Below are 22,489 nucleotides of genomic sequence, written 5' to 3' on the forward strand. Positions count from 1 at the left end.
CAATGCAACCTCCACCTCCCTGGTTCAAGCAATTCCCCTGCCTCAGCCTCCTGGGTAGCTGAAATTACAGGCACCTGCCACCACACCCAGCTAATTTATTTGTATTTTTAACGGAGATGGGGTTTCACCATGTTGGCCAGACCAGTCTCGAACTCCTGACCTCAGGCAATCCGCCCGCCTCAGCCTCCCAAAGTGCTGGGATTACAGGGGTGAGCCACCGCACCCGGCATGTACACATTTTTTTATAGAAACAAAGTCTCACTGTGTTGTCCAGTCTGGTCTCAAACTCCTGAGCTCAAATGATCCTCTTGTCTCAGCTTCCCAAGTACCTGGGATTCCAGACACATGCCACTGCACCCTCATATACCTTGAATGGACATCTCAAGATCTGGCTATTTCTGTGGACATAAATTTAGAAGGTTCCACTTCCAGAGATCTTTAGAATCAGCAAGTTTTTTTTTTAATCCCAATAGTATATTTTTAGAATGTCCTTGGCAAATAAGGCCTGTCCAGGTATATGATGTTCAAATATTGCCCAATTATTTCAGGAGTCAAGGACACTTGGAAGAGGAATGAGGCACTTTCCTGCATGAAGAGACAGTGCTGGCTCCTTGTTGCTCCGTGGCTCTTAGAGGAGAAGAGGGCCAGCTGGACCAAGAGCAGTGGCCAAAAGCCAGAGGAGGAACCTGGGCTGTCAGCCCATCCCTAGACTTGACCACAAGGGAATTCAAAGGCTTTCTCCTCTAAGAAGCTGAAGACAATAAAGTCCTCAACTGAAATAGACACATGCCTCTTTTCATCCACTTCTGCCAACTCATTCCCTGAATGACCAGAAAATAAAAATAACACCACCAGGCTCTTAACAATATACTAGAAATATGAATTCATTCAGTCCTCAATGCAATCCTGAGGTAGGAAATATTGTGCCTATTGTACAGATGAGAAAATTGAGACTCAGAGAAGTTAATTAACTTGCCTAGGTTTCCCCAGTAGCAGGCGGCGAGCTGGGAATTGTATTCAAGTTTGGCAAGTGAGCATTTCCTCATTTCCTTGGAACCTGGCTTTATACCTATTTTACAAGTTCATTGTAGTTCCCTGGCATCTCTGTTGCCTTCAGATAAGAAAACATGCATGCTGGTTTTGAAATCATATCAGTGCCTTGACCTAAACCAGAAATGACTACTTTGAGCTTAGAAACTTTGGTGATCTCGGCCAGGCACGGTGTCTCACGCCTGTAATCCCTGCACTTTAGAAGGCTGAGGTGGGTGGATCACAAGGTCAGGAGTTCGAGACCAGCCTGGCCAACATGATGAAACCCCATCTCTACTAAAGATACAAAAAATTAGCTGGGTGTGGTGGTGGATGCCTGTAATCCCAGCTACTCAGGGAGGCTGAGGCAGGAGAATCGCTTGAACCCAGGAGGCAGAGGTTGGAGTGAGCCGAGATCGTGCCATTGCACTCCAGCCAACAGGGCAACAGGGCAAGACTCCATCTCAAAGGGCGACAGGTCAAGACTCCATCTCAAAAAAAGAAAAGAAAAGCAACTTTAGCAATCTCATTCCATTTTGCAAACATTCTTGCAGTGTTTAAATGCCTACATTTCATCCTCTTTCTTTCCACCTCTTTAATCTCACAGAGCTGCTTCCTGGGCCCCTGTCTGCTATATATTCATTCAATTGTTTGAACGCCCACTGTGGGTCTGCTGTGAGTCCGGCACTGTGTGCTTTCCCAGAAACACAAATGTTAATAAGTTCCTACCTTCAAGGTGCTCCCAGCCTGGTGGGAGAGACAGTCATGCAAACAGTTTCAGTGGAGCTGTGTGACCATGGCTTATTTATTTTCTGGACCGAGTTTCACTCGTTGCCGGTCTATGACCATGATAATGCACTACGGCCAAGGCTGGAGGATCGGCGATGGCATCAGCTGGGAGCACTGGCGAGTGGTTCACATTTCAGTTGGTTCTTAAAGGCTGAAAAGGCGATGGCCAGGCATCAAAGTAGGAGGTGAGCATTTCCATAGGTCAGCAAAAAGATGTGCCGGGGTCGGGGGTATTTTGGGAAAGTCTGTGTGTCTTTGGGAGATGGGGAGCAGAGATGTATGGGTGATGAGGGAGAAGTTAGGAGAAGTCCAGGCCAGGTATGGCAAGCCTTGTGTGCCTTGCCCAGAAGTTTAGATTCCAGACTGGGGGCCAGGAGATACTAGGGAGGTTTTACAAGGAGCTTGACAGAGTCTTCTTTTAGGAAGATCCCTTTGGCAGCAGTGAGAGTGTTTGGTAAGACAGCCCAGTGAGAGGGAAACCAATGACATGGCTATGCCAGATGAGCTTGATTAAAAGAATAGAGATGGCTGGGCACGGTGGCTCACACCTGTCCTTGCAGCACTTTCGGAGGCCGAGGTGGGAGGATCACTTGAGCCCAAGAGTGTGAAACCAGCCTGGGCAACAAAGTGAGACCCTGTCTCTACTAAAAATAAAAATATTAGTCAGCCATGGCAGCATGCACCTGTGGTGCCAGCTTCTCAGGAGGCTGAAGCAGGAAGATCATTTGAGCCCAGGAGGTCAAGGCTACAGTGAGTGGTGATTGCACCACTGCACTCCAGCCTGGGAGGCAGAGTCAGACCCTGTGTCAAGAAAGAAAAGAAAGAAAAAAAGAAAGGAAAGAAAGAGAGAGAGAGAGAGAGGGAGGGAGGGAGGGAGGGAAGGAAAGAAGGAAGGAAAGAAGGAAGGAAGGAAGGAAGGAAGGAAGGAAGGAAGGAAGGAAGGAAGGAAGGAAGGAAGGAAGGAAGGAAAAAGAAAGAGAGAGAAGGAAAAGAAAGAAAGATGAGGGCCACATTTGAAGACACTTCTGAGTTGGCAATGACAGGGCGGAGGGTAAACTGAATGCAAAAATTCTGGAGCTGAGTTCAGGCCAACTCCCACGTGTCTTATTTAGGAGTTTGGTGGGTGGCAACAATATTAAGTGAAATGAGGCAGCCTGTAGGAAGAACAGGTTTGAAGGATTAAAGGATGGGGTAAGGGGTGTGAAATATTTTCATGAAATATAGGTATTAAGTCCCTGGATCCTATTCCCAGAGATTCTGGTTTAATTTGGCTGGGATGTAGCCTGGACTTTAACGTTTTTTTTTTTTTTAAACCTGTGTAGGTGATTCGAATAAAAATCCAAGTTGAGAACCATTGTTATGAAGGGATGAGATAAAAATGCTAAAAGCAGAATTTTCAGAAACACTGCAATTTGAAAGACAGGAAGAATAGTCCACATGTCCATTAATCAGGTATTAATTAGGTTAACTACATGATTCAAAATTTGGCTCCAGGTTTCAGGTAAGATGGGGCTGAGTTGTGAGTCATGTAGTTATGATGAGTCTGTTCCCCCACCGGAAGAGGCTGCAAACCTGGACAAAATGCACGGAACAGTGACTCGGGTACTGTGACTATATAGCGGCACAGGCTGGAAAGGAAGTCTAGAGTTTAAAGTACCTCTGAACGGTGTTGAGTTTACTGTATTTTTAGCTTCACTGTTGCCCACACTAGATGTAAGGTGGTGTGGGACCTAGACGTGGGCCTCTGCCTGAATGGAGACAAGTCCAAGAGAAACGCTCTGGTTCTGGCTCAAGCACGTGGTCCCCTAATGCTCAAAGGAGAGGCAGAAATCCCCCGTCTTCTTTTTTGTTTTTCTTCAGATTGGAGAACTGAAAAGGGGAACCCAGGAATCAGAAGGTACTAGGAACTTGGGAAAGGGACTTGATCAAGTTTTTAAGAATCCCTCAGCTTATCCACAAGTGGCACATTCATGAATCTGACCTAAACAGTGTGTCCAAAGCTTTGAGATACAACTATAAACTGTGCAGGAAACCAACGCCCACCTCCTAGGTTGGCCACCAGGCGGTGCACATGCAGGACTGCTCTGAACAGCAGTGAGTGTGAGCGCAACTAACCCCGGACCCACAAACCACTGAAGGCTGATCAGAACTTGCAGTCGGAACCCAACCATATCTATAACCCACTAAAGGTAGAAAACAGAATGAAATGTTTTCCACAGAATTTTAAACAAGACCCAGAGACTCATAACATTCAAAATGTCCAGACTACAATACAAAATTTCTTACCCTATGAAAAGCTAGGAAAATCCCAACTAACATGCTGAAATAACACAGATGTTAGAATTAGCTGACAGAGACTTTATTTTTGTTTGTTTTTGTTTTAATTTAATTTAAAGTTCTGGGATACCAGTGCAGGACGTACAGGTTAGTTACATAGGTAAATGTATGCCATGGTGGTTTGCTGAACCTACCAACCCATCACCTAGGTATTAAGCCCAGCATGCATTAGTTATTTATCCTGATGCTCTCCCTCCTCCCACCCCTACCCCTGACAGGCCGGGGTGCTGTGTCCCTGTGTTCTCATTGTTCAGCTCCCACTTATAAACGAGAACATGCGGTGTTTGGTTTTCTGTTCCTGCATTAGTTTGCTGAGGATAATGGCTTCCAGCTGCATCCATATCCCTGGAAAGGACATGATGTAGCTCCTTTTCGTGGCTGCATTGTATTCCACAATGTATATGTAGCACATTTTCTTTATCCAGTCTATCATTAATGGGCATTTGGGTTGATTCCATGTCTTTGCTATTGTGAATAGTGCTGCAATGAACACACGTGTGCCTGTATCTTTATAATAGCATGATTTATATTCCTTTTGGTATATGCCCAGTGATGGAATTGCTAGATCAGATGGTATTTCTGGTTCTAGATCTTTGAGGAATCGCCACACTGTCTTCCACAGTGGTTGAACTAATTTACATTCCCACCAACAGTGTAAAAGTGTTCCTACTTCTCCATAGGCTCACCAGCATCTGTTGTTTCTTGACTTTTTAATAATTGCCATTATGACTGGTATGACATTGTAACTCATTGTGGTTTTGATGAGCATTTCTCTAATAATCAGTGATGTTGAGCTTTATTTCCTATGTTTGTTGGCTACATAAATGTCTTTTTTTTTTTTTTTTTTTTTGAGACGGAGTCTCGATTTGTAGCCAGGCGCTAGGCTCGAGTGCAGTGGCGTGATCTCAGCTCACTGCAACCTCTGCCTCCTGGGTTCAGGCAATTCTCCTGCCTCAGCCTCCCGAGTAGCTGGGACTACAGGCACACACCACCACGCCCAGCTAATTTTTGTATTTTTAGTAGAAACGGGGTTTCACCATGTTGGCCAGGATGGTCTTGATCTCTTGACCTCGTGATCCACCCGCCTCAGCCTCCCAAAGAATGTTTTCTTTTGAGAAGTGTCTGTTCATGTCCTTTGTACACTTTTTAATGTTTTTTTTTTTTTCTTGTAAATTTGTTTAAGTTCCTTGTAGATTTTGGATATGAAACCTTTGTCAAGTGGATAGATTGCAAACATTTTCTCCCATTCAATAGGTTGTCTGTTAGCTCTGATGATAGTTTATTTTGCTATGCAGAAGTGCTTTGGTTTAATTAGGTCCTGTTTGTCAATTTTTGCTTTTGTTGCAATTGCTTTTGATGCTTTTGCCATAAAATCTTGCCCAGGACTATGTCCTGAATGGTAGTGCCTAGATTTTCTTCTAGAGTTTTTACAGTTTTGGGTTTACATTTTAAGTCTTTAATCCATCTTGAGTTAAATTTTTGTATAAGGTATAAGGAAAGGGTCCAGTTTCAATTTTCTGCATAAGGTTAGCCAGTTTTCCCAGCATCTTTTACTAAATAGGGAATCCTTTCCCCATTGCTTGCTTTTGTCAGATTTGTCAAAGATCAGGTGATTGTAGATGTGTGGTCTTATTTCTGTAATCTCTATTCTGTCCTATTGGTCTATGTGTCTGTTTTTGTACCAGTATGATGCTGTTTTGGTTACTGTAGCCTTGTAGTGTAGTTTGAAGTCAGGTAGTGGAATGCCTCCAATTTTGTTCTTTTTGCTTAAGATTGTCTTGGCTATATGGGCTCTTTTTGGGTTTCACATAAATTTTAAAATGGTTTTTCCTAATTCTGTGAAGAATGTCAGTAGTAGTTTAATAGGAATGGCATTGAATCTATAAATTACTTTGGGCAGTATGGCCATTTTCACAATATTGATTCTTCCTATCCATGAGCATGAAATGATTTTCCATTTGTTTGTGTCCTCCCTGATTTCCTTGAGCAGTGGTTTATAGTTCCTCTTGAAGAGGTCCTTCACTTCACTTGTTAGCTGTATTCCTAGGTATTTTATTCTTTTTGTAGCAAATGCGAATGGAAATTCATTCATGATTTGGCTCTCTGCTTGTCTATTGTTAATGTATAGGAATGCTTGTGATTTTTGCACATTGTTTTTGTATCCTGAGACTTTGCTAACGTTGCTTATCAGCTTAAGGAGCTTTTGGGCCGAGACTATGGGGTTTTCTAAATATAGGATTATGTCATCTGCAAACAAAGACAGTTTGACATCCTCTCTTCCTATTTGAATGCTCTTTATTTCTTTCTTTTGCCTGATTGCTCTGGCCAGAATTTCCAATACCATGTTGAATAGGAGTGGTGAGAGAGGGCATCCTTGTCTTGGGCCAGTTGTCAAGGGGAATGCTTCCAGCTTTTACCATTCAGTATGATATTGGTTGAGGGTTTGTCATAAATGGCTCTCATTATTTTGAGATATGTTCCACCAATACCTAGTGTATTGAGAGTTTTCAATATGAAGGGATATTACATTTTATCAAAGGCCTTTTCTGAAACTACTGAGATAATTATGTCTCAAAAGAGACATAATTTTGTCTTTAGTTCTGTTTGTGTGATGAATTACATTTATTAATTTGCATATGTTGATCCAATCTTGCATTCCAGGGGTGAAGCTGACTTGATCATGATGGATAAGCTTTTTTTTTTTTAGGTACATTTATTTATTTATTTGTTTATTTATTTATTGAGACAGAATCTCGCTCTGTTGACCAGGCTGGAGTGCAGTGGCGCGATCTCAGCTCATTGCAACCTCTATCTCCCTGGCTCAAGCAATTCTTCTTCCTCAGTCTCCTAAGTCTCTGGGATTACAGGTGTAAGCCACCGCACCCTGCTAATTTTTGTATTTTAGTAGGGATGGGGGTTCACCGTGTTGCCCAGGCTGGTCTCAAACTCCTGGCCTCAGGCTATCTGCCTGCCTCGGCCTCCCAAAGCGCTGGGATTACAGGCGTGAGCCACCACGCCTGGCCCGGTTGATAAGCTTTTTGATGTGCTGCTGGAGTCGGTTTGCCAGTATTTTATTGAGGATTTTTGCATAGATGTTCGTCAGGGATATTGGCCTGAAGTTTCCTTTTTTTGTTGTATCCTTGCCAGGTGTGGGTATCAGGATGATGCTGGCCTCATAAAATAAGTTAGAGAGAAGTCCCTCCTTTCCAATTGTTTGGAATAGTTTCAGGAGAAATGGTACCAGCTCCTCTTTGTAACTCTGGTAGAATTCAGCTGTAGATGTGTCTGTCCTGGGCTTTTCTTGGTGGGTTGGCTATTTTTTACTGCCTCAATTTTAGAACTTGTTATTGGTCTATTCAGGGATTCAACTTCTTCCTGGTTTAGTTTTGGGAGGGTGTATGTGTCCAGGAATTTATTCATTTCCTTTAGATTTTCTAGTTTATTTGCATAGAGATATTTATCGTATTCTCTGATGATTGTTTGTATTTCTGTGGGGTTGGTGGTGATATCCCCTTTATCAATTTTATTGTGGCTGACAAAGACTTGAAAACAACTATTACAAAAATGTTCCAACATGTAAGGGCAAACATTCTTTAAATAAATGGAAAAACAGACAGTCCCATCAAAGAAATAGAACATATAAAGAAAAGCCAAATGGAAGTGTTAATACAATAAGAACTGAAAAATACAATAACTGAAATATAAAAACTCACTGAGAGGCTGAATGGCAGAATGAAGAAGACAGAGGAAAGAGTCAGTGAGCTTGAAGACAGATCAATAAAAATTCCCCAATCTAAACAACAGAAAGAATAAAGATGATTTACCACAAACTTCACTATATGGGAAAAAAGACAAGAAAATAAAAAATAAATTTTAAAAAAAGGATAAAGATGGACAGGTCAGGGAGAGAATGGACAAGCCTCAGGACCTGGACAGCAACAACAAAAAGCCAACCATTTGTGTCCTCAGGGTGCAAGGAGGAGTGAGGAAAGGGCTCAGTGCAGAAAAAAAAATGGAGAAATAGTGACTGGATACTTCTCAACTTTGATGAATCACATGAAACCTACAGATTTGAGATGCTCAGCAAACCCTAAACAGGACAACCTCCCCTAAAAATCCATGTACCTCAATATTATAATTAAACTACTTAAAACTAAAGACAAAATTGATATTTCAAAAGAAACCAGAGGGCGAGTGCAGTGGCTCACACCTGTAATCCCTGCACTTTGGGAGGCCGAGGCAGGCAGCTCACTTGAGGTCAGGAGTTTAAGACCAGCCTGGCCAACAAGGTGAAACCCCATCTCTACTAAAAATACAAAAGTTAGCTGGGCATGGTGGTGCACACCTGTAGTCCCAGCTATTCAGGAGGCTGAGGAAGAAGAATCACTTGAACCCAGGAGGTGGAGGTTGCAGTGAGCTGAGATCATGCTACTGTGCTCCAGGCTGGGTGGCAGAGTGAGACTCCATCTCAAAAAAAAATAAAAAATAAAAAATAAAGAAACCAGAGAAAAATGACATGTTATTTATAGGTGAACAATAACTCAAATAACTTGCAGATATTCCACGGAAATCATGGAGGTCCAAAGAAAGCAGAACATTTTTTTTAATGCTGAAAGAAAATCATCAACCCAGAATTTCATATTCAGTGAAGATATACTTCAGGAATACAAGGTTAAGTAAAGACCGTCTCAGGACAAAGAAAATAGAATTTAGTTGCCAGTAGAGCTGCTCTAAAAGTACATTCTTCAAAAAGAAGGGAAATGATACCAGAAGGAACTTGGAATACCAGGAATGAAGAAAGAGCAATCGAAGTGGTAAATACAGATTAATGTAATAGACTATTTTTCTTCTTTCAGGTTCTTAAAAATATGTTTGAGAGGCCTGGTGTGGTGGCTCATGCCTGTAACCCCAGCACTTCGGGAGGCCAAGGCGGGAAAATCACTTGAGGCCAGGAGTTGTGACCAGCCTGCCCAACATAGTGAAACCCCATCTCTACTAAAATACAAAAATTAGCTGGGCATGGTAGTGCACAGCTGTAGTCCCAGCTACTCAGGAGGCTGAGGTGGGAAGATTACTTGAGCCCAAGAGGCAGAGGTTGCAGTGAGCTAAGATTGTGCCACTGCACTCCAGCCTGGGCGACAGAGCAAGACGCTGTCTCAAAAAATAAATAGATAGCCGGGCGCGGCTGCTCAAGCCTGTAATCCCAGCACTTTGGGAGGCCGAGGCGGGTGGATCACGAGGTCAAGAGATCGAGACCATCCTGGTAAACACGGTGAAACCCCGTCTCTACTAAAAATACAAAAAATTAGCTGGGCATGGTGGTACATGCCTGTAATCCCAGCTACTCAGGAGGCTGAGGCAGGAGAATTGCCTGAACCCAGGAGGCAGAGGTTGTGGTGAGCCGAGATCGCGCCATTGCACTCCAGCCTGGGTAACATGAGTGAAACTCCGTCTCAAAAAATAAATAAATAAATAAATAAATAGATAGATATAGATATGGATTCAATATAAATATAGATAAAGGCTTGATGTTTGAAAACCAAAACGTGACATCGGTTGGTACCATGTATATAGATGTAACACGTAAGATAATGCAAAAGGAACCAGGAGGGAATATGAAGGGCCCCATATGATGGTAAAGTTTCTGCATTCTACTTGAAGTGGTAAAATGTCATTAAAAAGTAGCTTCTACTTGGGGGCAAGAAAAGAAAAAAAAAAGTCATAAAAAGGTAAGGATGTATTTTGTAATCTCTAGAGCAATCGCTAAAAATGTTACACAAAGAGATACAGCAAAACACACACATACATACAAAATAGATAAAATGGAATACCACCAAATATTCAAATGACTCTAAAGAAGGCACTATATGGGAAACTGAGAAACAAAAAAACAAAGGAAACAAACAGAAAAACAAATAATAAACTGGTAGGCTTAAATCCAGACATAAGTAATCACATTAAATGTAAATAGTCTAAACAAATTAACTGAAAGAGATTGGCAGAATGGACCTTTTAAATGATCCAAGTATATGCTGTTTTACAAAAAAACTAACTTAAAATTATATATGAAGTTTGAAAGTAAAAGGATATAGCACATTTTAGAGAAACAAAAACTTATGTCCATACAAAACCTGTACATGAATGTTTATAGCAGCATTATTTGTAATAGCTCCAAACTAAAAACAATCCAAATGTCTTTCAACCAATGAATGGTTAAACACGCCATGGTACATCCATACCTTGTAACGAACCCTCAGCGAATAAAATGAACCAACTATTCATACTCCCAACATCTTGAATGGATCTCAAGGGAATCATGCTGAGTGAATGACAGCCGATCTCAAAAGGTTCTGTACTATAGCATCCCATTCATATAGCACTCTTGAAATAACAAAATTAGAGATGGAGGCAGATTAGCAGTAGTCAAGGGTTAACAAGGAGTGGGGAAGGAAAGAAGGTGGCTGTGGCTATAAGAGGATAGCACAAGGAATTTTTGTGATGGAGCAATTTTGTTTTTTTTTTTTTTTTTTGAGACAGAGTTTTGCTCTCGTTGCCAAGGCTGAAGTACAATGGTGCAATCTCAGCTCACTGCAATTTCTGCCTCCCAGGTTCAAGCAATTCTCCTGCCTCAGCCTCCCAAGTAGCTGGGTTATAGGAGTCCACCACTGTACCTGGCTAATTTTGTATTTTTAGTAGAGGCGGGGTTTCACCATGTTGGTCAGGCTGGCCTCAAACTCCTGACCTCAGAAGATCCACCCACCGCAGCCTCCCAAAGTGCTGGGATTACAGGCGTGAGCTACCAAATCTGGCCTGTGTCTTAACTATAGTGGTGCTCACACAAATCTACATACGAGACATTTTTCTCAGAACTAAATACATACATATACACATACAAATATGTACACATACATCTGAGTAAGGTCAAGTTGGTGTAATCTGAAGAAGCTCAATGGAGTGTATCAATGTCAATTTTCTGGTTGTGATTGTATTGTAATGATGCAAGATGTCACCACTGAGGGGTGGGGCTGGGCTAAGGGTATTGTATTGGTTGCCAGGGCTGCTGTAAGAAAATAACACACATTGGACAGCTTATGAAACAGAAATTTACTGTCTCAAAGGTCTGGAGGCCCAAGTCCAAAATCAAGGTGGCAGCAGATTTAGTTCCTTCAGGGGGCCGTGAGGGAAAATCTGTCCCATGCCTCTCTCCCCGGCTTCAGATGGCCATCTTCTCCCTGTCTCTTCACATCACCTGCCCTCCACGTGTGTTTCTGTGTCTAAATTTCCATTTTTTAAAAACACCAGTCATTTTGAATCCAGGCCCACCCTAAGGACCTCACTTTAACTTGAGTACCTCTATAAAGATTGTATCTCCAGATCCTCACATTGTAAGGCACCAGAGTTAGAACTTTGACATCAATTTTGAAGGGAAAACAATTTAACCCATAAAAGGTATACAGGGTTTTTCTCTACTTCTCACAACTACCTCCAAATATATAATTATCTCTAAATAAAAAAGATTTTTTTTAATAATAGAAAAAAGAATACAGGGCAAAGTATGTATGGGGAGAATTGAATTCATACAAAGTATGTTCTATGATCATAATGGAGTTAGAGAAGATATCAATAACTAAAGGAAAAAAAACAGAAAGAATATCCAAGTACTTAATTAAGCAACATACATTTGTTTGTTTGTTTGTGACAGAGTTTCACTCTGTTGCCCAGCTGGATTGCAGTGGTGTGATCTTGGCTCACTGTAACCTCCATCTCCCAGGTTCAAGTGATTCTCCTGCTTCAGCCTCCCCAGTAGCTAGGATCCCAGGCATGAGTCACCATGCCTTGCTAATATTTTGTATTTTCAGTAGAGACAGGGTTTCACCATGTTGGCCAGGATAGTCTCCAACTCCTGACCTCAAATAATCCACCCACCTTGGCCTTTCAGAGTGCTGGGATTACAGGCATGAGCTTCCACACCTGGCCTCCTAAGCAACTTGCTTCTATACAACAATTTGATCAAAGAGAAAGTCTCAGAGGAAATTTAAAAATATACTAAATACATGATAATAAAAATAATAAAAATACAGCATATCAAAATGTGTGATTTGCAACTAAAACAGTGCTTAGAGGAAAATTTATAGCATCCATGCTTATATTAAATAACTTATGTTACACCCACACTGTGGAATATCATTTAGATATGAAAATATTGAAGATATAGAAAGAACTCTTGAATGTATTGTTAGGTGAAAAAGAGTGAAAAAAATCCTCTGTAGTTTGCTACCTTTGGTGGGAGAAAATCGGAATAATTCACATCTGCTTGCTTCTACATAAAGAAACACTGAAAGGATACACAATGAACTAATAGAAGTATTTATTGGGCCAGATATGGTGGCATGAGCCTGTTAATCCCCGCTACTCGGGAGGCTGAGGCAGGAAGATTGATTGAGCCCAGGAGTTTGATTCCAGCCTGGACAACACAGCAAGACTCCAGAGACCCTGTTTCTAAAAAAATTTAAATCTTAAGTAAGTATCTGGGACAGATAGGGACAGAGGTAGGAGCATGATTTTTCAACGTACACCTTGCTTATTGTTTTCCTTTTTTACAAAATTGAGGTGAAATTCACATAATATAAAATTAACCATTTTAAAGTGTACAACTTTGTAGCATTTAATACAGTCAAAACATTGTGCAATCACCAACTTTATCAAGTTCCAAAACATTTCATACCTCTAGAGAAGACTCTGTATACATTAAGCAGTGACTCCCCATTTTCCTTTCCCTTCAGCCCCTGGCAACACCAATCTGCTTTCTCTCTCTGAATTTACCTATTCTGGATATTTCATATAAATGGAATGTAACAATATTTGTCCCTTTGTGGCTGGCATCTTTCACTTTGCGTAATGTTTTCAAGGTTCACCCACGTTGTAGCATGTAGGAAGACTACTTCATTCCTTTTTATGGCTGAAGTTTCATCATATGGATATACCACATTTTACATACCTACTTATCAACAGATGGACATTTGACTATCATGAGTAATGCTGCTATGAATGTTAGCTTACAAGTATCTGCGTTTGAGTCCCTGCTTTTAATTATTTGGGGTATATACCTGGGAGTGAAATTGCTGGGTCATATGGTAATCTTACATTTAACTTGTCAAGGAAACACCAATCTGTTTTCCACAGTGGCTGCACCATTTTACATTCCAATTAGCAATGTACTAGGGTTCCAGTTTCTCCACATCCTCACCAATACTTGTTATTTTCTATATTTTTTATTTTCGTCATCCTAGTAAGTACGAGGTGCTATCTCATTATCTTAGTCCATTTTGCATTTCCATAACTGAATTCTTAAGACTGTACAATTTATACTGAACAGAAATTTATTTCTCACAATTCTGGAGACTGGGAAGTCCAAGACTGAGGACGCTTCATCTGTCAAGGGCCTTCGTGCTGGTTCCTGGTGGAAGGGCAAAGAGAAGTTGAGAAAGAGAAAAGGGGCTAAACTCATCCTTTTATAAGGAACCCCCTAGGCTGGGCATGGTGGCTCATGCCTGTAATCCCAGCACTTTGGGAGGCTGAGGTGGGAGGATCGCTTGAGCTCAGGAGTTCAAGATCAGCCTGGGCAACGTGGTGAAACCCCATCTCTACAAAAAATACAAAAATTAACTTGGTGTGGTGGCACACACCTCTAGCCTCAGCTACTCAGGAGGTTGAGGTTGGAGGATCGCTTGAACCAGGCAGGCTGAGGCTGCACTGAGCTGTACTCGCACCACTGCACTCAGGGAGACCTTGTCTCAAAAAAAAAAAAGAAAGAAAGAAGAAAGAAACCCACTACCATGATAATGGCATTAATCAATTTATTAGGGCAGAGCCCTAGTGGCCGAATCACCTCTTAATAGTCCACCTCCCAGTCCTGTTACAATGGTGATTAAGTTTGCAACATACGCTTTTGAGGACACATTCAAACCATAGCACTAATTGTGCCTCTTTACTTGCATTTTCCTAATGACTAATAACACTGAGATTTTTTTCATGGGCTGGTTGGCTGTTTGTATATCTTAGCTTTTGTTTTTCTTTGAGAGCCTATGAATATATTTTCTATTTGAAATTTTAAAATAAGTCCATTTTAAAAGGAAAAAAAAATAAAGATCAGGTACAAGGGGAGAAACTAGATCGCTATGGTAGGCAGAATAATGCCCCCCAATGATGTCAACATTCTGACCCCTGAAGCCGGTGAATGTTACCTCACTTGGCGCAAGGGCTTTGCAGGTGGGATTAGGCTAAGGAGCCTAAAGTGAGGGACTATCCTGGATTATGCGTGTCAACCTGATATCATCATAAGGGTCCTTATGAGAGTGAGGCTAGAGATCAGAGTCAGAAAAAGAGGCATGACGATGAGAAGCAGAAGTCAGAGAGAGAAAGACAGACGGAGGCTGAAGATGCTACACTACAGCCCGGGAAGACAGAAGAAGTGGGCCTGGAGCCAGGAATGCAGGTGCCTCTAGAAGCAGATTCTCCACGGAGCCTGCAGGAGGAAGGCATCCCTGCGCACACCTTGACTCAGGGCTCCTAACTCCCACAACTGAGAGATAATAAATTTGTCTTGTTTTAACACCATCGAATTTGTGCTTTCAAATCTGTTACAGCAGCAGTAAGAAACCAATCCTATCATGAACATCCTGCTCCTTCCAGAAAATGGCATTGCCTGATAACTGCCTCAGCAGTGCTCACTCTCAGGAAGCACAGCTGAGTCCCCACGTCCCTTAAATCCCTGACCGGAGGAGAAATGAACCACAGGGGGCAAAGTTGTGTTGTCCCATGAGGAGTGAACGACATCGATGGCAAACAACCCAGCATCTCTCACACACCTCTCCAGAGAGATGCTGAGCTGTCACTCCTGTTGGATACATGCACGGGACAGGACTCCAAAGTCTTGTGAACATGTAAGACGTCATTACCCTTTACAGATGCTGAGCAAGGTCTACAGAAGCCAAAGCCGATAGGCTTCTTTATTTTATTATTATTATTTTTTAATCCCCACTGCTGGTGTTACCTTCAGGTAGGAACTGCAAGACTGAGAAGTTTACAGATTGGCCAGGCACGGTGGCTCATGCCTGGAATCCCAGCTCTTTGGGAGGCCGAGGCAGGTGGATGACGTTAGGTAGGGAGCTCGAGACCAGCCTGGCCAACATGGTGAAACCCCATCTCTACTAAAAATACAAAACTTAGCTGGGCATGGTGGCGTGCACCTGTAGTCCTAGCTACTCAGGAGGCCGAGACGGGAGAATCACTTGAACTTGGGAGGTGGAGGTTGCAGTGAGCCAAGATAATGCCGCTTCACTCCAGCCTGGGAGACAGAATGAGACTCTGTCTCAAAAAAAAAAAAAAAAAGAAGTTCACGAGTTGCCCTCCATGGCCTTCCTCCTCCCTACCTGGTTCCCAGAGTTTCGCTGTAACCACAGCTCCTGTCCACTTCCAGGTCGTTCAAGCTGAAATGTCCGCACGTGGTTTTGGTTTTGGTTTTTCTTCATGTGCATCCTCTTTCAAAGCCCCAAACATGCTTCTCATCTAATGTGTGTAACGTGTTGACTTCATGGAGTTAGCCCCAGTGTGTAACTCCGCATGATAAATGATCCAATAGCAGGCTAGGTAGCAGGTTCAAATAGCCAATGACCTATACGTTTTTTTCCAGCTTGTTCTAGCTTCTGACAGATGAGGATACTACCATCGCTATCATCACTTTTAAAGAAAAAAAAAACTCTAGGTCAACTATGAACCTAAAAATGTACTTAAAATTCATTGAAGAAGTACTTGAAGAATGTAGATCTATAACTGGGGGTTAGGCCTGAACAATATAATAGCTTTTAGAACCCAAAAGACAAGAGGGGGTGCCAAGGCTGGGGGGGTGGCTCACACCTGTAATCCCAGCACTTTGGGAGGCCGAGGTGGGTGGAACACTTGAGGTCAAGAGTTTGAGACCAGCCTAGCCAACATGGTGAAACCCCGTATCTACTAAAAATACAAAAATTAAGTGGGCACAGTGGCACACACCTGTAATTCCAGCTACTCGATGGATCACTGGAGGTCAGGAGTTCGAGACCAGCCTGGTCAACATGGTGAAACGCCATCTCTACTAAAAAATACAAAAATTAAGCAGGTGTGGTAGTGGGCACCTGTAATCCCAGCTACTCAGGAGACTGAGACACAAGAATCCCTTGAACCCGGGAGGCAGAGGTTGCAGTGAGCCAAGATCAAGCCACTGCACTCCAACCTGGGCGACAGAGTGAGACTCCATCTCAAAAAAATAAAAAATTTAAAAAGTAAAATAAAGGGGGTGTCAGTTCACCTGGGCTGCTATGCTGACATACCTTAGAAACAACAGAAGTTTATTGCTCAGAATTCAGAGGTTGGGAAATCAGGGCACCATCAGATTCGGTTTCTGGTGAGGGCTTGCTGCATGCTTCGCACATGGCAACTTTTTGCTGTGTCCTCACATGATGGAAGGGGTCAGGGAGGGTCCTTCCACCTCTTTTAGAAGGACACTAACCCCAGCCATGAGGGTGGAGTCCCCATGACTACTTCCCAAAGGCCCCATCTCTTAAGATTATCACATTGGGTGTTAGGTTCCAACACAGGAATTCAGAGGGTGAAAGGGTACATTCAGACCATAGCAGGAGGCAATAGTCAGTATCAGCCCTAAGGAAATGTGGAACCAAAAATCCACACTGTGGAATTTTGTTATTGATAAGAACAATAACAATAATTATCAGGCACCTGCTGCAGTAGGCCTGTAGCTATCTCACTAACATGCCCTCTTCTAGGCATGAGAGTTTAGAAAGAATTAACCCACCCTCCAGATCAAGGTGTGAGCCCTGATTGGTCCAAGCAAATCAGTTATTTCATACCCTTGGCAACAATTATTGGTCCAAGGATAGGAACTCAATGCAGACCTGAACCAATCAGCACTTAACATTTCACAGTCACTGGTTCAGGGAAGGACAGCACATGACCACATAGAGCCTAATCAGAAGGAAGCCCAGGATTTTCAATCCATGGTGAAGGGACAGACACCTCTCTTCCTGACATTGACAAGGACGCATGTCTTCTTGCACAGGAAGAGCATTCATTTCGCAAGAAGGAGGGGAAGCTGTGGTCAACATCTCGAAGGGCCTTGATACAGTAACTGGGCAACTAGGCTAAAACAGCCCTGAAGCCTGCCTTCTGGATTTCCAATGACATGAAGCAATCAATTCCCTTGTTATTTAAGCTGGTGTGTGTTGGGCTTTTTGCTGCTTGCTGACTGATGTTACCCCGGCAATGATTAGGTGTTTTTAACACTTTTTTTTTTTTTTTGAGACAGAATCTGACTCTGTAGCCCAGGCTGGAATGCAGTGGCACAATCTCGGCACACTGCAAACCTCCCCCTCCCAGGCTCAAGTGATTCTCCTGCCTCAGCCTCCCAAGTAGCTGGGATACAGGCGCCCGCCACCACACCCGGCTAATTTTTGTATTTTAGTAGAGACAGGGTTTCACCATGTTGGATAGGCTGGTCTCGAACTACTGGCCTCAAGCAATCCACCAGCCTCAGCCTCCCAAAGTGCTGGGATTATAGACGTGAGCCACTGCGCCTACCTGTTTTTCACACATTCTGTCTCAATTAATCTTCACTACAGCCCAATGGTGGAGGTTTTATCAGCCCCTTTTTACAAATGAAGAAACTGAGGCTGAGGGAGGTCAAGTATTGTATACAAGTTCAAACTGCCGGTAAGTAGTGGAGCCGGGATATGTCTCAGGTCTCTCCAGTCCCACAGCCTCTGCACTCCATCATCATGCTCCATGATATAAAACATGTGGACAGTTTTGGGGAGATTCCACCTCTGCAGTAATTCTACAGATAACCCCCAGAAGAGATTGTACTTACTCTTATACAAGATTTCATATGCACATCCTGTTTCAGCAACTGGGGACTTCTTGCAATTGTTGATGAATCACTATCAAGCATAGTAACAAATCCTTGATTGCAGAAGACACGGCAAAAGATCTTAAATAATTCTTGTTGTCATTTTAGGTAGCAGAACTTAACTCTGAGATCCCAAAAGTCACTATGTGTCTAATATAAACTTATGTAATCTTAATGATAAACATGTTACATAAGTCACTTAGCCTGGACAATATAGTGAGAAATTTTTTTAAATTAGGTGGGCACGGTGGCACATGCTTGTAGTCCTAGCTCCCCAGGAGGCTGAGGTGAGAGAATTTCTTGAGGCCAAGAGGTTGAGGTTGCAGTGAGCTATGATTGTGCCACCGCACTCCACCTGGGTGATAGAGTGAGACTCTGTCTCTAAAAAGAAGAAACCAGGCCAGGTGTGATGGCTCACACCTGTAATCCCAGTTCTTTGGGAGGCTCAGGTGGGTGGATCACCTGAGGTCAGGAGTATCAGACCAGCCTGGCCAACATGGTGAAACCCTGTCTCTACAGAAATACAAAAATTAGCCAGGCATGATGGCACCTGCCGATAATCCCAGCTACTTGGGAGGCTGAGGTAGGAGAATTGCTTGAACCCAGAAGGCGGAGGTTGCAGTGAGCTGAGATTGCACCACTGCACTCCAGCCTGGGCAACAAGAGCAAGACTCCATCTCAAAAAAAAAAAAAAAGTCACTTAAAATTGTTTTCCCCTTGGCCAGGAGTGACGGCTCACGCGTGTAATCCCAGCACTTTCAGAAGCTGAGGCTGGTGGATCACCTGAGGTCAGAAGTTCAAGACCAGCGTAGCCAACATGGTGAAATCCCATCTCTACTAAAAATACAAAAATTAGCTAGAGGTGGTGTTGGGCACCTATAGTCCCAGCTACTTGGGAGGCTGAGGCAGGAGAATGACTTGAACCCCATTGGGCAGAGGTTGCGGTGAGCTGAGATTGCACCACTGCACTCCAGCCTGGGCAACAAGAGCAAGACATCACCTAAAAAAAAAAAAAAAAAAAAACTGTTTTCCCATTTCCATTACAAAATACACACATGTATGTATAATTCCTTAAATAATGTTCAAGGAGTTTTTCAGCTTGAACAGAAAATAAAAGGCATTGATCCAAATCTTACGTTTGGTGCTGAAGAATCTAGCAACATCCCTGCTTCCAGCTTCTGCTGGCTCACCACAATTCATGATGCCCAAATCTTATTTCAGGCATTTTTACCTGGTCCAAAGTGCCCTATGTATTTAACCCAAATCTGTATCCCTACAAGAAATAGTCTTTGGAATTGGACAGACCCAAGTTTCCAAGTTCAAATGATTATTCCTCCAGTTTCTACTGGGTGACCTTGGGCTGTATAACCTCTCAAAACCCCAATCTCCCTGGCTGTAAAAATAGAGATGGTTATACCTGTTTCAGATCTTTAATATAAGGTTTAAAAGAGATGCTGTATACAAAGAGCATAGCAACTGTATCTGGCACAGGGAGGAAGCCTCAGATAGTAGCTATTGTTGACTATTCTGGAGCATGCCCTTAAGACTATTAAGTAGGGTTGCCAGATTTAGCAAATAAAAATGCAGTCTGAATTTCAGATTAAAAAAACCAATAATATTCAGTGTAAGTATGTTCCATGCAGTATTTGGGACATACTTATACTAAAATATTATTCACTGTTCACCTGAAATTCAAATGTCACTGGGCATCTTGTATTTTACCTGGTAACCCTACTATTTAGCCAGTGCGACCATCAAGGTTGAATCAGGGATGGGACAGTGGGGAATGAATGGTGGGGCCAGGCCAGGGAGGATACAGGAAACCAGAGATGTGGCACAAACCCACAGACCTGGTGTAGAGATGCTTACCTGGGAATACCCGTTGCCTGCTATGGAACTGGCTCCAGGTGCTTAAATGGACATTCAGCCATATGGAGAAGAACTTGGTCAAGTGGTTCATTTCCTTTCCCTTTGGAGACTTTGATTATTGTGAAAAATCAGCCTGGGCTGGGTGCAGTGGCTCACGCCTATAATCCCAACACTTTGGGAGGCTGAGATAGGTGAATCACTTGAGCCCAGGGCTTTGAGAGCAGCCTGGGCAGCATAGTGAAACTCCATCTCTACATAAAATACAAAAAATTTGCTAGGTACGCTAGCACATGCCCATAGTCCCAGCTACTTGGGAGTCTGAGGTGGAAGGATCACCTGAGCCTGGAAGGTTGAGACTGCATTAAGTCATGATCGTGCCTCTGCACTCCAGCCAGAGTGACAGAGTCAGGTGCTATATATTAAAAAATAAAATAAAAATCGACCTTAGTTACCACAACTTGAGTTGGATCACCATATAATTCACTATTTACTACTCTGGTATTAAAGAGTACCTACCTTTTCCATACTTTCTCATTTAAGCTTTCAAATATATATTGGGCATATATGTTGCCTCACCTACAGTAACATTGGTGGATATAAATTGAAGCTAAAATAAGATCTCACCTTCAAGAATCTCATTGTCTAGTGCAATGGTCTCCAGTGATTTTTATCATTTGTTCCATCAGTGAAAAAAAATTGAGTAGATATCTCCTATATGTGAATTTATTTATTAATCATATATATAAAGCCTATCATCTACAATAGTGATCTAATATATATGTGTATATATGTGTGTATATATACACATATATAACAAAACATGAATATACCTATATACTTATATGATATAAAAATATACAAATATGAAAATAAAATGTATTGAAATGGAGGTAATAAAAAATATAAATAGAATCTTTTTTTTTTTTTGAGACAGAGTTTCAATCTTGTTGCCCAGGCTGGAGTGCAATGGTGCAATCTTGGTTCACTGCAACCTCCCCCACTCAGGCTCAAGCGATTCAAGCAAGTCTCCTGCCTCAGCCTCCCAAGTAGCTGGGATTACAGGCACCCGCCACCAAGCCCAGCTAATTTTTTGTGTTTTTAGTAGAGATGGGGTTTCACTATGTTGGCCAGCTGGTCTCGAACTCCTAACCTCAGGTGATCCACCCGCCTTGGCCTCCCAAAGCGCTGAGATTACAAGCGTGAGCCACCGTGGCCGGCCATAAATAGAATTTATAAAATCCTCCCCACTATGAATCCTCTTGCATTTACACCCTAGTAAGCTCGGGCGCCAGTTTGGAAGCCATTGGGCTAGTGGAGAAGAAAGACCTGGAGCAACTACGTTGCACACTATGTGGTAAGTACTGCCCCTGGGAGGTTAAAAGAGCACAGAGAGGGAGGGAGGAGCTCTGCTGGGGAGGAGAAGGAAGGCTACACAAGGTGGTGACCTCTGGGTGAGACTTGAAGGATGAGCAAGGCTTTTGCAAGACTTGGGGGCAGAAGATGCTTTCAGTCAAGGAAAATAGCCTTTCCGGAAACACATTAGCATGGAAGAAGATAACATACTCAGAGAACCCAGAAAAAAACAGTATGTTTTAAGCACATAGTTGTCAAAGGAAGAGTTAAACACAGTTCAAAGAGTAGATTCTGGTAGATTCAAAGAGTAGACTCCAGTTGGTCACAAACTCCTGACCTCAAGTGATCTGCCCACCTTGGCCTCCCAAAGTGCTGGGATTGCAAGGCTGAGCCACTGCACCCAGCCTATGTCTACTTTTTGAAGATTTCAAAAATACTGTTTTCCACAGTGGATTCACCATTTTACATTCCCACCAGCAATGCACAAGGCTTCCAGTTTCTCCACATCCGTACCAACACCTGTTATTTTCTGGTGTGTGTGTGTGTGTGTGTGTGTGTGTGTGTGTGTGTGTTTCTTGTAATGCTCATCCTAATGGAAGGGAAGTGGTATTTGTTTTGGTTTTGACTTGCATTTTCCTCATGATCTTACATCAATTCCTAACTACAATTTCATCACAATTAGAAAGAGAAAACTGGGCAACATAGGGACACCCTCGTCTCTAGATAAAATTAAAAATTAGCTGGGCATGGTGGTGCTCACTTGTGGTGCCATTTACTCAGGAGGCTGGGAGGATCTCTTGAGCCCAGGAGGTCGAGGCTGCAATGAGCATGATGATCTCACTACACTCCAGCCTGAGTGACAGAGTGAGACCCTGTCTCAAAGAAAAAAAAACAAGAGTAAAGTCAGCCTCTGTACTAAAGAATTAAGAGAGAGAAGGGTTTAAGAAATACCAGTTATCTCCCTGCCTTTCAACTAAAATTTGCATTACATTCTTAAGTAAGATAATTTTTTTTTTTTTTTTTTTTTTTTTTTTGAAACGGAGTCTCACACCGTCGCCCAGGCTGTAGTGCAATGGCACAATCTCAGCTCACTGCAATCTCCACCTCCTGGGTTCAAGCAATTCTCCTGCCTCAGCCTCCTGAGTAGCTAGG

The sequence above is a fragment of the Cebus imitator genome, unplaced genomic scaffold (assembly GCF_001604975.1).
Source record: "Cebus imitator isolate Cc_AM_T3 unplaced genomic scaffold, Cebus_imitator-1.0 Scaffold12, whole genome shotgun sequence".
Taxonomy (NCBI): domain Eukaryota; kingdom Metazoa; phylum Chordata; class Mammalia; order Primates; family Cebidae; genus Cebus; species Cebus imitator.